The sequence below is a fragment of the Bos mutus genome, chromosome 2 (assembly GCF_027580195.1).
Source record: "Bos mutus isolate GX-2022 chromosome 2, NWIPB_WYAK_1.1, whole genome shotgun sequence".
Classification (NCBI taxonomy): Eukaryota; Metazoa; Chordata; class Mammalia; order Artiodactyla; family Bovidae; genus Bos; species Bos mutus.
Genome location: NC_091618.1, coordinates 39,532,388 through 39,550,127, shown reverse-complemented (window position 1 = coordinate 39,550,127; position 17,740 = coordinate 39,532,388). Strand labels below are relative to the sequence as shown.

Here is a 17,740-nt window from a genome sequence, read left to right as displayed (position 1 = left end):
AGTCGTGTCTGACTCTTTGCAGCCCATGTACTATAGCCTGCCACACTCCTCTGCTCATGGGACTTTCCAGGCAAGAATACTAGAGTGGGTTGCCATTTCCTACTCCAGGGTATCTTGCCGACCCAGGGATTGAACCCATGTCTCCTGCTTGGCCGGCGGATTCTTTACCACTGCACCACCTCAGAAGCCCAGTACACAGTGGGTGCTCAGTAAATACTGGCTGAATGAACAACTACATGAAGTCTGTTTTCAAAGTACTGACATCTATACATATAAACAGCACTCTGGTTTTCTGGCAAAAATATATTTGAATTCATAAGCTCATCTAAGTAAAATCTGACATGATTTCCAAAACACTGACTTGAGCTTTTACATTTTTTTCTTGGTTAGAAAAAGCTTCCAAGCTATTAAAACTGGGTTTAAAAATAACATGGCAAAGGTCAGGTAGCAGAGACCTCACTCAGACCTTTTATGAAAACAAAAGCACCTATGCAACCCTTAGGAATTACTCTGAGAACCACTCCAAATTCATAGTTCAGCTGGTCAAATTTCCCAGTGATTTAGAGCTCAAGTTCTTTCTAATACCAGGAAGGACACGTTCCCTTTGAAATACCCTCAGGCAATCAACCTAAAGCATTTTCCAGTCCATCTCTGTGATTATTGTTTGTCACTTGCAAAAATCATTGAGACGTGTGACACCCCAAGGTATTTTCCCAGAAAGCAAACGAAATATAAGTATGGCATCTCAAATTTCCAACTGCTCTGTTCTTGAAGGCAGTAACGTTATTATGCCTCAATGTCAACCACTGGATTGGAAAGCTAAGGCTTCTGATTCAGAAGCCCATTTTCATAAAACCAAAATGACCTGGTTTTAGCAACAAAACAGACACAAACTTCAGTTACTTAAGTGTCTAAAAATGCAGACTCAATGTTTTTCATTTCCCTTTACCTCCATGGCAGGAAATAGTGATTAAAAAAGCATACAAAGGAACCACTCAAATTATCTTCATCCTAGGACTGAGGTGAAGAAAGTGACAAGTTCCATCATAAAAACCACATGCGCTAGAGTCAGCCTCCAACTGCAGCAAGGAATCATTGACTAGTACAAGGTGGATGAGATGGCTGGATGGCATCACCAACTTAATGGACATGACTTTGAACGAACTCCAAGGGACAGTGGATGACAGAGCCGCCTGGGGTGCTGCAGTCCACGAGGTCGCAAAGAGACGAACATGACTTAGCAACTGAACAACTGCAACGTGGAGGCGCCGTCTCAGCTAAACCAGCTAGCACGAAACCTCCACGACGAAGGCAACGGCCCGCCAAGGACATCCACTGAGACCCAGCTGTGCAAGACACCCTAAAAGCTAGGGAAGTAGCTTTCTAGATTAGCCTCTTTAGATTTAAAGATGTCATCAGCTCAAACAACTATTTGACTTCATTGAGAGTAACTGTCTTCATGTGCATGGTTTAGTGTGTGGTTTATAAATCACTTGATAAGCTTCTTGATAAAATTTTGTAGTAATCTCAACAAAGAGAGGTAAGTAGAGAAGCAGGATTATTTTTTAGAGATGATGAAAGAGACCAAAATAACTCACCTATTGTCAGTCGAAGGCCCCATGGGAAAGAAAAAGAAGTTCCTGTAATCCCTGTCTAATTACTGAGTACAAGTTCCACTACCTTTTAAATCACCTTAAATCACTCAGGGCCCCTGATGCTAGAAGGACCATAAACAAGGACTAAGTAAGTTGAATCCAATCCATGAGCCACCCAGTTTTGAGTCTGTTTGATGGGACAGAGGTGTAGCAACAGGAAGAACACACACTGCTGACACCAGGAGAGGGCTGATAGCTCAGCACTGCCTTCTAAGCTGAATGACCTCCAGTAAGTCAGGCTGACTCAGGACTTCTTGGCCCTTCTTATCTGCAAAGTTGAAATCCTGCCAATGCCTGTATCCCTCAAAGCATCTCTCCATTAGAGAGCTGTAATGCACAAATGCAGATAATATATGTGAAATTTTTGTAAAATCTAAAACAATTACTATTCCTATTAGAAGCTAGTAGATTCCTAAACACACAAACATTTATACTCAACAAGCAATCACAGAGGATGGACCAAGTATCCAAACACTATGTTAGATGATACTATGGTCACAAAACACAGCTTCTGCCCTCAAAAAGCTTATGGGGAAATACAACAAAACCAAGTATAAAAAGCAGTCTAACAAAAGTATACAAAAGGTGTCACAAGAACATAAATAAGAATCATCACAAATCAAGGGACAATAAAAGGTCTTAAGTGACAAAACACAATTAAATCACATAACAACATGTATACAGAGATGACTTCAGCTAAAAGAAACCAAAGACAAAGGAAACAAATGTACAAACAAAACTAATCAGACCTGCTCTAGAAAAGATGCTGCTTCTGGCATGGAGCTGTCAACTTACCGGAATATCTTGAAAGAACCCACCAAAGGGTTAGCTCAACGCGAACTCACCACTGCACAAATGGGAGGCATGCATGCAAAGTGCTTCCTCACAAGCTGCCCAAGGCTATACGACCCATGGGGACATCCCTGGTCAAGAGAAGCCTCTGCTGGGTGGCTGAGATGTCATGAGAAATGAACCCATGCCTCACTTCCTGTTGACTTAATTTCTTAGGTCACCACAGCTGATTAGCAGAAGGGAGAATACTCACCACTTTAACCTTTAAAGCAACAACCAGCTTATATGTGAGCACGTATTCACAGAACTGGTTCCTCTGGGCACTTAGGGTGAATGTACACGAGAAGTAATTATCTGATTTTTTTTTTCTTTCCTTGGTACACTTGAACCTTCTTAAATATGAGCCCAGATCTTTGTTAAATGGCACCCAGAGAGTACCAGACCCACAATAAGGTCTAAGCAGAAGGTGACTCACTTCTTATTTGAAAGGATGGAGGTACCCAGTGATGATGGGCTGCTTCCACAACTTCTCCCTCCCTTTTGGACTCAATTTTTGACAATGACCTTGGTTGGCTACCTAGCAGCCTCTTACCAATTCTCTCAGGAAACAAATGAGGCTGCCAAAAGCAGACAAAACATTGTCTTTGACCCTCAAAGATAAGGACAAGGCAAGGTAAAAATAAGAAAAGTCTTTGCTATTTTACTAAGTATAACACATAGGCCAAAAAACTCTCTGTCCATCATATAGACAGAGGAAAAGTTTACAAAGTATGAAAAGGAAGAACACTAAAAACTACATTTTCATCTCTAAATCTTGGTTTAAATTTCTTTTATTACAGACCATTGGGCTTCCCAGGTGGCTCAGTAGTAAAGAATTCACCTGCCGACACAAGAGACCTGGGTTTGATCCCTGGGTTGGGAAGATGCCCTGAAGGACAGCATGGCAACCCACTCCAGTATTCTTGCTTGGAGAATCCCATGGACAGAGGAGCCTGGCGGGCTACAGTCCATGGGGTCACAAAGAGTCAGATATGACTGAGCATGCACACATGCATAGACTATTATCATTGGTATGAAATGGATTTTTACTAAACAAGTCTGCAATGCCAAAACCCCCTGAAGTTGAATTCTGGAGCTCTGATTGGCCTATTTCTCTGACTGTTTTGATCTGACATTAGGATGATAAGCTTACGGTAGTTGGGATTCAAATAGTTCCCCAGCATTGGAAATGACTACTATTAAAGTCTTCAAAAATGCCCTGAAGAGGACTCCTTGAGTGTAGATGGACATACTTTAAATGTGGAAGGGTGTATTTAACCAAAAGTTTAAAAAACTACATAGAGTTCTTATAGCTCCTATGCCAAGACCAAGATTTAAGTCGTTGTAACATTTACTGAACACTTCAGTTCAGTTCAGTTTCAGTTCAGTCACTCAGTCACGTCTGACTCTTTGTAACCCCATGGACTGCAGCATGTCAGGCCTCCCTGTCTATCACCAACTCCTGGAGTTTACTCAAACTCATGTCCATGGCGTCGGTGATGCGATCCAACCATCTCATCCTCTGTCATCCCCTTCTCCTCTTGCCTTCAATCTTTCCCAGCATCAGGGTCTTTTCCAATGAGTCAGTTCTTCTCATTAGATGGCCAAAGTATTGACGCTTCAGCTTCAGCATCAGTCCTTCCAAAGAATATTCAGGACTGATTTCCTTTAGGATGGACTGGTTGGATCTCCTTGCAGTGCAAACGACTCTCAAGAGTCTTCTCCAACACCACAGTTTAAAAGCATCAATTCTTCAGTGCCCAGCTTTCTTTTATAGTTCAACTCTCACATCCACACATGACTACTGGAAAAAAAGTGCTATTGAACACTTACTAAAGTGATTATGTGAAGCCTTGTATCTTCATTACGCTGTTAAATCCTCCCAGCAACCCTATTGGAGAGTTGCTGCTATTATTATTATTACCACTTTACAGATAAGGGACTTGAGATTTAAAGAAATGCAGTAGTACCTTATCCAAGCTAATATGGTCAGTAAGTGAGTGGAAACCAGCCTCTAAAATGCACATACCAGCCAGTAGAACAACAGCAAACTAATTACCTTGAGATAACACAGCTAGAATTTTACACATAAGGTACTTTGAATGTTAATTTCAAACAGTAAGAACTTTAATAATTATTTTTAAATCTTTCTATTTGTGTATCCCACAGCTCAGAAAGTTAATTGCTAAATATACTTAATTTACAAAAAAAAAAAAAAAATCACCTCTGTACTATTTCTGTGTCACTGTAAATTCTCTAAGGGAATGGTGGATGAGAGGTGCCTGAACAAACAGAATAAAAGGCTGTTCTAACTAGCTAACCTCAATTCTCTGAAGTGACCTTGGACACACTGCTTGGAATGTCTGCAAGGGGATAATAACTGTGACTCCATTTTGGCCAAACAAGTGCTTTCAAAAATGTTTACATAGTCCTAATTGCCCTAACCTTTCACTAATGTTTACCAAAGACATCATTTTTCATTTAGCCGATAAATAGAAACACTTGTAAAAATGTTTGCTTAAAAAAAAAAAAAAAACTAACCCTGCAAATAAGTATTTCTGTCAGAAGAACTGAAAGGAATATTTTCAAGTTAGACGTAACTATAGGTAATTCAAACATGCTTCAGCTATTAAGGTATATCCAAATAAACTAAAACTAACTAAACTTTTTTTTGGTGTGGGGGGGCGGTGACAGGTAGATAGAGGGACAAATACCAGTATATATGGGATTCAAACAAAATAACAAAGTTGACCCACAACTTTCAGTCTTGTTTCTTAAGATGACATGCCCAGGTTTCATATGACCCCACTACAGTGAAAATACAGATACGATATCTGACCTTTTAGCGAAGGGTAATTACTTCTGGACCACAAGGTCTGGAATTAGAAGACCTGAGTTTGAAGGGTCCATGCACCACTACTACTTGTCAAGTCATCTGAACCTGAATTCTAGTTCTTTGAATGTAGGTCAAATAAGGATTCCTGTCCTACCTCCTCCAATGATTGTTTTGGAGTGCAAATCAAATGACATAATGTAAGTGCTTTGAGAACTCAAAAGCAGGGTACAGGATACTGACAGGTGTCGTCTGTTGGTACCAGGAAAAAGGTCACCACAGTCTCTTTGATCTCCTCTCATTAGAAACCAACAAACTAGTGGAGAGAGTGGTGACAGCAATCAGTTTTGGAAGCTCTGAGATAAGGTTTTAATTTACTCAAGGGTTTGTCCTGCACTATTCAGGCAACATTAGTTTCTGTACTTTCTGGTGGTCTTAGAGTGGAAGGATTCACTAGGACAAGATTTAGTGCAGTTCAGTTCAGTCACTCAGTCATGTCCGACTCTTTCCGACCCCATGAATCACAGCACACCAGGCCTCCCTGTCCATCACCAACTCCCGGAGTTCACACAGGCTCACGTCCATCGAGTCAGTGATGCCATCCAGCCATCTCATCCTCTGTCATCCCCTTCTCCTCCTGCCCTGCAATCCCTCCCAGCATCATAGTCTTTTCCAATGAGTCAACTCTTCGCATAAGGTGGCCAAAGTACTGGAGTTTCAGCTTTAGCATCATTCCTTCCAAAGAAATCCCAGGGCTGATCTCCTTTAGAATGGACTGGTTAGATCTCCTTGCAGTCCAAGGGACTCTAAAGAGTCTTCTCCAACACCACAGTTCAAAAGCATCAATTCTTCGGCGCTCAGCTTTCTTCACAGTCCGTCTCACAAGCATACACGACCACTGGAAAAACCATAGCCTTGACTAGACGGACCTTTGTTCGCAAAGTAATGTCTCTGCTTTTCAATATGCTATCTAGGTTGGTCATAACTTTCCTTCCAAGGAGTAAGAGTCTTTTAATTTCATGGCTGCAATCACCATCTGCAGTGATCTTGGAGCCAAAAAAAAATAAAGTCTGACACTGTTTCCACTGTTTCCCCATCTATTTCCCATGCAGTGATGGGACCGGATGCCATGATCTTCGTTTTCTGAATGTTGAGCTTTAAGCCAACTTTTTCACTCACCTCTTTCACTTTCATCAAGAGGCTTTTTAGTTCTTCTTCACTTTATGCCAAAAGGGTGGTATCATCTGCATATCTGAGGTTATTGATATTTCTCCCTGCAATCTTGATTCCAGCTTGTGCTTCTTCCAGCCCAGCGTTTCTCGTGATGTACTCTGCATAGAAGTTAAATAAACAGGGTGACAATATACAGCCTTGACAGACTCCTTTTTCTATTTGGAATCGGTCTGTTGTTCCATGTCCAGTTCTAACTGTTGCTTCTTGACCTGCATATAGATTTCTCAAGAGGCAGGTCAGGTGGTCTGGTATTCCCATCTCTTTCAGAATTTTCCACAGTTTATTGTGATCCACACAGTCAAAAGCTTTGGCATAGTCAATAAAGCAGAAATAGATGTTTTTCTGGAACTCTCTTGCTTTTTCGATGATCCAGAGAATGTTGGCAATTCGATCTCTGGTTCCTCTGCCTTTCTAAAACCAGCTTGAACATCTGGAAGTTCATGGTTCACATACTGCTGACGCCTGGCTTGGAGAATTTTGAGCATTACTTTACTACCGTGTGAGATGAGTGCAATTGTCCAGTAGTTTGAACATTCTTTGGGATTGGAATGAAAACTGACCTTTTCCAGTCCTGTGGCCACTGCTGAGTTTTCCAAATTTGCTGGCATATTGAGTGTAGCACTTTCACAGCATCATCTTTCAGGATTTGAAATAGCTCAACTGGAATTCCATCACCTCCACTAGCTTTGTTCATAGTGATGCTTCCTAAGGCCCATTTGACTTCACATTCCAGGATGTCTGGCTCTAGGTGAGTGATCACACCACCAAGATTCAGGGTGATTGAAAAGGAATATTTCTTCTCAAAGAAGAAATAATAAAGAAGTAACATCTCCCCTTGTCCCCCAAGTTCCTGTACAGCTCAGACACTTTGTCGCTTCTCCTCTTCCAAGTTTCTTAAAGAAATTTGTTTTTTGTTTTTTTTTTAATACTCTCTGGCTCTGCTTCTTACCACGTGGAAGCACTCTGATTCTGCCTCAGGTGAAACTGCACAGGCAGAGGTCAGCACCAATCTTCTTATTGCCAAACCCGGGAGACTTTTCACTCCACAACTGCCTGAACCCTCAGTAGTACTGAACTATTGAATAATCACTCTTTACATTGCTCTCTTGAATGCATTAACAGTCTCTTCCAACACTTCTCCTTTATCTCTGTATGCTCCTTTCAGTCCCTTGTATGAGCTCCCTTTCCTATGCCCTTATCACTTTGCTGACAAAGGTCTGTACAGTTAAAGCTATGGTTTTTCCAGTAGTCGTATATAGATGTAGAGCTGGACCATAGAGAAGGCTGAGCACCAAATAACTGATGCTTTTGAACTGTGGTGTTGGAGACGACTCTTGAGAGTCCCTTGGACAGCAAGGAGATCCAACCAGTCCATCCTAAAAGGAAATCAACCCTGAATATTCATTAGAAGGACTGATGCTGAAGCTGAAGCTCCAATACTTTGGCCACCTAATGTGAAAAGCCAACTCATTTGAAAAGACCCTGATGCTGTTTAAAGATTGAAGGCAAAAGGAAAAGAAGGCAGCAGATAGCCTCACCAACTCAATGGACATGAATCTGAGCAAACTCTGGCAGATAGTGAAGGACAGGGGAGCCTAGTGTGTTGCAGTCCATGGGGTCTCAAATAGTTGGACATGACTGAGTGACTGAATAACAAAATGCCCATATCATAATGTAGGTGCTCCCCTATTTTCCTCATAACCCTCTTATTTAGTTCCTTTTCCACTGGGTGATCTTCTCCACCCCTGTGGCTTTCAGTAGAAGTCCACGTGGAGATGAGAAGTATTGTTCTCTGAGCTTAACACTCACACATGCCACTGCCTTTCAGACATCCCCTAACTCCTAACATGCACAAAAGCAAACTCCTCACCTAACCCTCAGCCTGCCCCTCCTCTTGGCATTCTCCATAGAGTGAAGAATATCATCACCCTTGACCCTAATGGCTCCCTCCCCCACAAATCACTCTGAACAGCAAGTCATGTTAATTCTACTTCTCTGAGATCTGCCAAATTTATCCCTTTCTCTCCTTCTTTACAACCTTAGTTCAGACACCAGCCAGTTTCCTCCCTTTATATTTTCCTTCCACTAATCCATTCACCACACTGCAGAGAGGGCTTTCTAAAAATATTGATAAAACTCTGTTATTTTCTGGATAAATCTTAATATTCCTTAACATTGCCTATAAGAGCTCCAGTCCACTTACTTTCCTAGGATTACCTCTTAAATCTCCATCGTCTCTTATCCCGTACCTCCCACCCCCCCACACACAGGCACAGAACTTAGCTAGTTCTCATTCAGCCTTTAGGTCTTTGCTGAGGTACCACGTCTTCCCTGACCTCCCATGTCCATTCTGGACATCCCTCTGGTGAGGTCCCACAGCACACACATTTCCTCAATTATAATGCTTTTCACTCTAAAAATAGCCTGTTTACTTGTCTGTCTCCCCTACTAGATGGCAACCTTCACGAAGACAAGATCGTGCCTGTTTCCTTCAAGACTGTATCTCTGGCTCCAAGTATAAGAGGTATGTGCCAAGGTATAAAACAAGCGCTCAATTCTTACTTGTCTAATTAACAAACCAATGAATCCCTGAGGGTGGAAGAGAAGTTGTTCTGGAAAAGTTTATGAGAAAAGATCATTTAGCTAATTTCCTGGAGCATAAAAACTGTTGGTTACATTTCCAATGTTTTCTAACCTATAAAACACGTTCCTTGTTCTATGAAAATCTATAATCATATCTGTAGATTATGGGGTAAAATGCATATTTAGCAATTTTGCAGTTAGATAAATGTCCACAGGTAAGATGGATAATACAGACCAAGGCAGCTTCAGTTTGCATTGAATTATAAATTGGTTACAATAATCATGGTAACTAGGTGAATAATCTCTTCCATACTCATTAATGTGACATATGATCAGGGAATCAAATTTAAAACACAAAACTCAAATTGACAGTTAATGACTGTATGAAAAACAAACAAAATGTTAGTGAAAAATAGCATGCCTGACATCTCAACACAATGGCCTCTATATTTTGACTGGTTTTTTGCTCATAACTCACGCTGCCATTAACATTAACTACACTCACGGACCAAATAAACTTCTTACCCTACTGTCAATATGAAGGTGAATGATGTGGGCTTTTATTGCTGTCTGGTAATACCTACAGTAGCCAATGAAGCAGAGCAAACATAGGCATGGAATTCACTGCTGGTGGTTATTCTTACCACACTCTCACTCAGTACCCAGTTCTCTGAATTATTTAGCTTGCACCAGAAACTCCAAGCTAGAATACAGTTCAGCTACTTAAGAACCGAATACTAAATCCACTCTAAAAGAAAAAAAGCAATTCCTTGTTAGATATTCCTCCACCCAGTTTCTTTTAAAGGGTAAACATGCCCCATGAAGAAAATCAGCATTTGGCTAACAGCCAGTGGGGCAAGAGACACTTCCAGTACTTTCCTACAGATGTGGAGGAGAGGGCATATCAAACTATCCAAGGAATAGTAGGAAAAGGAGGAGAAGCAGCAGTGGTCTGGGGCTCCTGGAAAGTGTCCGTAGACAGAGAATCCTAAACATTCTACCCAAATGGTCTAACCTTTTCAGGTTTCTAGTAAAATCAGGTTTTCTGAAACCAGTAATTAAAATAGTACCCTGCAACCTGCCTGCTTCTTAAATATGTAAATGTACGACTTGACTTCAAGTATCATGGGAAAGCTGCACACAAGATTAAACTGGAATAGAGTATGTTAAGTACTTGATAAATATTCAGTAAGTATTAGCTTTGTATGGTTTTTAATGCAGATGTTACCAGCCTAGTTTGGTTTTCCTAGTAATAACATGCAAGGGTTTTGGTTTTTTTTTTCCGCTAATGGCTATATATCCATCATAGTTCTTTGTTTTCCACTTGTATAATTAACCTGAGTCTATGGCCCAAAGCCTAAAATCCATCCATCTATGAGAAAACAAAGACTTAAGGAAACTCAACCACGAGCTTCCTTATTCTATTATTTCAGTATGATACGCATCCATCCTCCTACCATAAAGCTTACACTGATTATCCGTACTGACAAATAAGTTATCCTACTTTGTTGTCAACCTTCTCAACCGTATTTATCATTTCCTATCCGATCATTGCCTTTCTTTAAAACATCACTCTCTCACACATATTTTAGTCATTTATGAATTTTTATTTTCTCCATTATTTGACTGGACAATGTCTTAGATTCATTGTATACCCCATAGCACAGGGTTTTTAACAGCATTTAAAATAATGTTTGTTAACTATTATGGTTATAAACAACTACTGTATACTTACTGTTAAATGTCTTGAAAATACATAAAAATGTTCCAGGGGAAATAAACTATGCCTAGTCATCCTCCAATGGGTAAAAAAAAGTGCTGCTCCATTTTGGCCCTTTCAGCCTCTTTCCTTATGTAGGTGTATTTTCTGCTTTTTTAAACATAGTTGAGAGTTATTATGGTCTTCCCTGGTGGCTCAAATGGTAAAGAATTTGCCTGCAATGTGGGAGACTCAGATCCCTGGGTCGGGAAGAACCCCTAGAGAAGGGAATGGCCACCCACTCCAGTATTCTTGCCTGGAGAATCCCATGGACAGAGGAGCCTGGAAGGCTTCAGTCCACAGGGTCACAAAAAGTTGGACACGGCTGAGCAACTAACACTTTTCACTTACTACACATATATTTCTCTAACTGATCTCCTCCTATTTACCAAAAATTGGTAAATACCTTTCCATACTGTTAAAACCCTTCATAAATATCCTTTTTAAAGTCTGTATAACACCGTATCTTTTGACAACACCATAATTAATTCACACTGTTCCCCTCCTGTTGGGCATTGAGACTATTGTCAATACCTGACTTTTCTAACCAAAGCAATATTAAGCACTTGTGAATGTTAACTTTTTAAATATTTCTGATAAGTTCCCTTGGACAGACTGCTAGAAGTGCAACTACTGGACTGAGGAGGAGTAGACACATTAGTGAGATTTTTCAGACATTAAGCCAACAAATTTTTCAGAAAGGTTTAATATCTATGTACCCCTCACAGCATCTGAGAGTGTCTGCTCTACTGCACATAAACTGATGTGAAGAGCTAGAATTTTTAAAAATCTATGTAAATTTGAGAGCTGGAAAAACAGTTTCCTGCTGTTGTTTCAATTTCATTTATTTAATTAATGGAAAGAGAAAGCATTTTCTTTCTTTTTTTCATTTTTATTTGAGAATGCACTTTCATATGACTATTAGCCACTTAGTTTTCTCTTCTACGGATAGTCTGTTCCTGTCTTTATGGTCTTCTATTGTGGTGTAACAAATTCCCACAAACTTAGAACCTTAACACAACACCCATTTCCTCACAATTCTGAAGGTCAGAGTCTGGGTGGGGCTGGCTAGGTTCTCAGCTCAGGCTCTCCTTCACAAGGCTGAAATCAATGCGCTGGCCAGGCTGTGTTCCTAACCAACGGCTCTGGTAAAGAATCCAGTTTCGAGCTCATTCATTTGCTGGCCCTCAGTTTGATGTCCCCGTTTCCACGCCGGGTCACCCTCAGCAATTCCAGGTCTCCTGCTTTTCTCAAGGCCGCCCCCACTCCTTCTCAAGCATTCCCTCCATCTTCAATACAGCAACAGCATGTTCAGTCCTACTCAGGCTTCAGATCCCTCGGATTTCCCTAGCTTGAGAAAGCTCTCCTCTTTTACAGGCCCCTTTGATTAGGGCAACCCACTCCAGTATGCATGCCTGGAGAATCCCATGGATGGAGGAGCCTGGTGGGCTACAGTCCACTGGGTCACAAAGAGTCAGACACGACTGAGCGACTTCACTTTCACTTTCACTTTGATTAGATTTGACTTCCCTGGTGGCTCAGATGGTAAAGCGTCTGCCTACAATTCAGGAGACCCAGGTTCGATCCCTGGGTCAGGAAGATCCCCTGGAGAAGGCAATGGCAACCCACTCCACTATTCTTGCCTGGGAAATCCCATGGACAGAGGAACCTGGTAGGCTACAGTCCACAGGGTCGAAAAGAATCAGACAGGACTGAGCAACTTCACTTCCCTTTGATTAGATTTGGCCCACCAGCTCATTCTCCTATTTTATATTCAACTGTGCCATGTAACCAGAGAAGGCAATGGCACCCCACTCCAGTACTCTTGCCTGGAAAATCCATGGACGGAGGAGCCTGGTAGGCTGCAGTCCATGGGGTCGCTAAGAGTGGGACACGACTGAGCGATTTCACTTTCACTTTTTACTTTCATGCATTGGAGAAGGAAATGGCAACCCACTCCAGTATTCTTGCCTGGAGAATCCCAGGAACAGAGGAGCCTAATGGGCTGCTGTCTATGGGGTCGCACAGAGTTGGACACGACTGAAGCGACTTAGCAGCAGCAGTGCCATGTAACATAATATGATCAAGGAAGTGACACTTCATCATTCCAACAGGTTCCAGGGATTAGAGCATGCAATCCCGGGGGAGGGGCATTTTCAGAATTGTGTGGGCCACAGCATCTTAGGTATTGCTTCTAATCATTTGTTTGTTCTCTTTATGATGTCTTAATTGCATGAATTTACCAATAAGTGAATCTTACTAATGACTGCCAGAAGGTGCATTTTCACAACAGCAAAGACAGCTGTGGACAGGGCCTGCTGCTGCTGCTGCTGCTAAGTTGCTTCCGTCGTGTCCAACTCTGTGTGACCCCATAGGCTTCCCCATCCCTGGGATTCTCCAGGCAAGAATACTGGAGTGGGTTGCCATTTCCTTCTCCAATGCATGAAAGTGAAAAGTGAAAATGAAGTTGCTCAGTCGTGTCTGACTCTTAGCAACCTCATGGACTGCAGCCTACCAGGCTCCTCCGTCCATGGCATTTTCCAGGCAAGAGTACTGGAGTGGGTTGCCATTGCCTTCTCCAGACAGGGCCTGCTAAGTGCTAATAAAGATTCTGAACACAGTGGGTCCTCCATACCCTTGGCTTCCACATTCGCAAATTCAACCAACCACAGATTGAAAATATCTGGGGGGAAAAGAACTCCAGAAAGTTCCAGAAGCAAAACTTGAATTTGCTGGACACCAGGCAACTATCTGCAGATTCCCTAATGGCTCACTGGTAAAGAATCTGCCGGCTAATACAGGAGATGCAGGTTTGATCCCTGGGTCAGGAAGAGCCCCTGGAGAACGAAATGGCAACTCACTCCAGTATTCTTGCCTGAGAAATCCCATGGACAGAGGAGCCTGGTGGGTTACAGTCTATGGGGTAGCAAAGAGTAATATATGACTTAGCAACTTAAAAAAAGAAAAAGGCAACTATTTACATAGCATTTTCATTGAAATTACAGCTATTTACATAGAATATACATTATATTAGGTACTACGAGTAATCTTATAGTACCAAGAAGTCTGGCAGGCTACAGTCCATGGGATCACAGAGTTAGACACAACTGAGTGACTAACACTTTCATAGGTAATCTAAAAATGATTTAAATTACACCAGAGGATGTGTGTAGGTTAAGTGCAAGGCACTACATACACCATATTATATAAAGGTCTTGAGAATTCTTGAATTTTGGTATCTGAGAGGTCTTGGAACTAAGTCCCCTTGTGTATCGAGGGATGACTGCTGTATATAACTTTGCTAACACTGCTGTTTTTAAAAGATGTAATTGCGGGAAAAGTTACAATACGAAAGTTACTATCCTAACTGTTTTTAAGGGTACAGTTCCTTACTGTTAAGTACATTTACCTTGTTGTGCAACTAATCTCTAGAACTCTTCATTTTGCAAAACTGAAACCATACCCATTTAACAACTGTTCATTTCAACCCTCCCCCAGCTCCTGGCAATCACCATTTACTTTTAACATTGCTATATCCTTATGTATTTATTAACAAGCATGTATATTGCAATTTCTATATGTGCTGTTCTAAGAACCTTCAAAATATTAACTCATTTAATCCTCACAATAACCCTATGAGATCAGTGCTGTCATTCCCATACCAAAGATTAAGAAACACAACAAATAAACTGCTCAAGGTTACACAATAGGAAGTGACCAAGCAGGAATTCAAACCCAGAATGGCTTTATAGTTCTTGCTATGAACCATTACATTGTGAAAATACTCACTGTAAAGGCAAACTCGTCAGTCATTAATATTATTTCCTTGATGTGCATGACTTTAAAACACTCTTTTATGTGCAATTTACTCTAATATTCTTCTAGTAACTAAAAGTTAGACTATATGACCCAGAAAGACTACATGTCTACTGATCTTTCAGCCCAGTTTTGGTTAAAGCATTTTTTTTGAAGCTAATGAAACAAAAATTGCCTTGTATATTAAGGTGTGCCAAAGTATCTTATGAATGAATACAAATTGCAATTGACTATGACAACTGAAATTAATATATTACAGGAAAAAAGCCTAGATATTTATCTTTTGCAAGAAGAGAGAAAACTTCCAAATAAGTTTACAACAGCATAACTCAATCTCGGTTTAACTGGGTAAATTCAAATCTGTTTTGCTTTGCAAGCTATAAATCTAGATCAGTCTTTATTTGTCATTCATTTGTATATCTCAGTACTAACTTACTTTATTTGAGGAGTGGGCCCAAAATTTCCGGATCTCAACCTTTTAGCTTAGTAATCCTGTTATAGAAGACCAAATCATGCTTGTCATCAGTAGCACAGTGGCATTTACTATATATTAAAAATGAGCAAGGTCAACAGAAGGAACAATCGTTGTAATCTGGGAGCCCTCGTTAGATGTGAATTAAAAGCTCTGCTGAGGCCTCGTTTCTAGGACCCAGGAGGGGTAGGGAGGGGTGGAGGGGAGGACTAAAAAAAACGCACAGAACAGGATCAGCTATTTCAACTGCTTTCTACTTATACACCTGATTCATAAAAATAAATAGACAATGCATCATATAATCTCCTCTCATCTATTATCCACTGCATTACTGTGCAATTTTCAGGATGAAATAAAAACCAGAGGATGGAAGAAATAGCAAAATCACCGCTACCCTAGGGAGCTTCTCGAATATTTACCATAGTGTCATCCCCACACCCTTCCCCCAGTGGCCAGCCAGGCGGCAAAGAAGCAGACAGATGCTCACCTGGCCACCGACTGCTTCTCTCCCTTCACCTGCAAGGCCTGCAACCTACTCCAGGCTGGGGCTAGGTTTCGGCAGCCCGCCCTCCTCACGGTGACAGCCCATTTGGCCACCGACCACTCCGGCCCGGCTCTCTGTTTACAAGCGCTTCTTGCGGTCCCACACTTAAATGCTTCCTTCCAGCAGCCCGGGAAGCGAGACTCCGACACACAAGGTTCCAGGCCGCAAGGACTCGTCTTCCCTGGCCTAGGGACCCAGCGCCAGGCATGGCCCAACCGCACCTTCCTGGCCTTCTTACCTCTTTGTTTTCTCACAGTCTTCATCACACACTTCTTGAAACAGTGCTATGTGCCTCAGTCTCCTCTCTGCTTTTCTCAACGCCCAAATGGATGCTTGCAATTCGAAATTTTTACCTGGAACAAACCTGGGACTAGTTTTTAGCAGCTCCTTTGGTTAAGAGAATTTGAGAAATAACTTATTTCTGAAAATAGGACTATTAGAACCCAGAGGTTGCTTCGCATTTCTGATTTGGAGCTGCGATGAAAGTCAATTTTCATTGCCCTTTCATGTTGTAGCCTGCAGGTTGAAACAGGATGGTTTTGAGAGGTCTTGAACCCCCATTCAGATTCACATCAAAACAGAAAGGGCGTGTGTGTGTGTGTGTGTGTGTGTGTGTGTGTGTACATGCACACTGGCAGGCGACCTGAGTTCTCCCCAACCCACCCCCAGTGACTTTGGCCAGTTTACAAGAGGATAGGCTGGTCTGACTGGAAGACTGTCCTTGAAGTTTCCTGCTTTATCTCCATCATAGCACACTTAGCCATTTTCTCAATTTATAATTACATATTTAAAAAAACAAAAAACAAAACTTACCTGTTTTGTTGGCATCTCTACCCCCACTCCAGCCTCACCTGTAAACTCCCTGAGTGAGTGAGTGAGTGAAAGTTGCACAGGCTTGTCCAACTCTTTGCAACCCAATGGACTATACAGTTCATGGAATTCTCCAGGCCCAGAATACTGGAGTGGGTAGCATTTCCCTTCTCCAGGGGATCTTCCCAACCCAGGGATAGAACCCACATCTCCTGCCTTGCAGGCGGATTCTTTACCACCTGAACCAAAAGGGAAGCCCAAACTCCCTGAGGGCAGGAACTATTTCAGTTTCACTCACCACCACATTACAGGCACAAAGCACAGTGGCTTCTGTGCCTACTGATCAGGGGCTTCCCTGGTGGCTCAGAATATAAAGAATCTGCCTGCAATGTAGAAGACCCATGTTCGATCCCTGGGTTGGGAAGATATCCTGGAGAAGAAAATGGCAACCCACTCCGGGATTCTTGCCTGGAGAATTCTGGACAGAGGAGCCTGGCAAGCTACAGTCCATGGGGTCACAAAGAGTTGGACCCGGACTGAGCAATTAACAGTTTGACTTTCACAGTGGCAAGGTATATATGTTTGAATGAATGAACGAAGAAATGGACACATACACAAAAAATTGTCAAAGGAGGCCAGAGAAAGTAGCAAGATAAGGTTCGAAAAATATGATTCCCCCACTTTCTGGAAAATGAATAAAAATCTTTCCCCACTGAATTAAAAAAAAAAAAATCTCTTGATGTTTAGAGTTTAAATAAGTTTGTCAGAAAGCTTACACTGCAACTCGAGATACCTGTTGTTGCCTAAACATGCAATGTTCTCTTTTGCCTCAAGACTTTTGATAGTTGGTTCCCTTTGATGAGAGTTATCACCTTTGCCCCATCCCTTTAGCCTGGCCAATTTCTCCTTGCTCTTTAAGAAGCAAGTGTCATCACACCTCTCCTAGAAGTCTCTAACTGAGGAACCTAATCCTTTTAAGCATGCCCAGAGGCATGCTTCTATAAATGCATTTATAACCCACTCCAGTGTTCTTGCCTGGAGAATCCCAGGGACGGGGGAGCCTGGTGGGCTGCCATCTCTGGGGTCACACAGAGTCGGACACGACTGAAGCAACTTAGCAGCATATACTCATTAGTCTTCCCAGGCCATTGATTCTCAAACTTCATCATGAAACAGAATCTTCTAGAACAGTGTTTCTCAAACT

The 17,740-nt window shown here is 41.7% G+C and overlaps 1 protein-coding gene across 3 annotated transcripts in view; it reads right to left on the bottom strand.

The window, feature by feature from the left end:
* PLEKHM3 (pleckstrin homology domain containing M3) overlaps positions 1–15,817 on the bottom strand; it is a 223,240-nt gene extending 207,423 nt beyond the window's left edge. For 2 of the 3 annotated variants that reach the window (XM_070387515.1, XM_070387529.1), the window contains exon 1: positions 15,670–15,817. The gene's annotated coding sequence lies outside the window, so the exon portion shown is untranslated. Of the gene's footprint in view, positions 1–15,146; positions 15,208–15,669 lie in introns of those variants that run through there. The other variant, XM_070387524.1, reaches the window with a different exon arrangement.
* Positions 15,818–17,740: the final 1,923 nt, after the last annotated feature.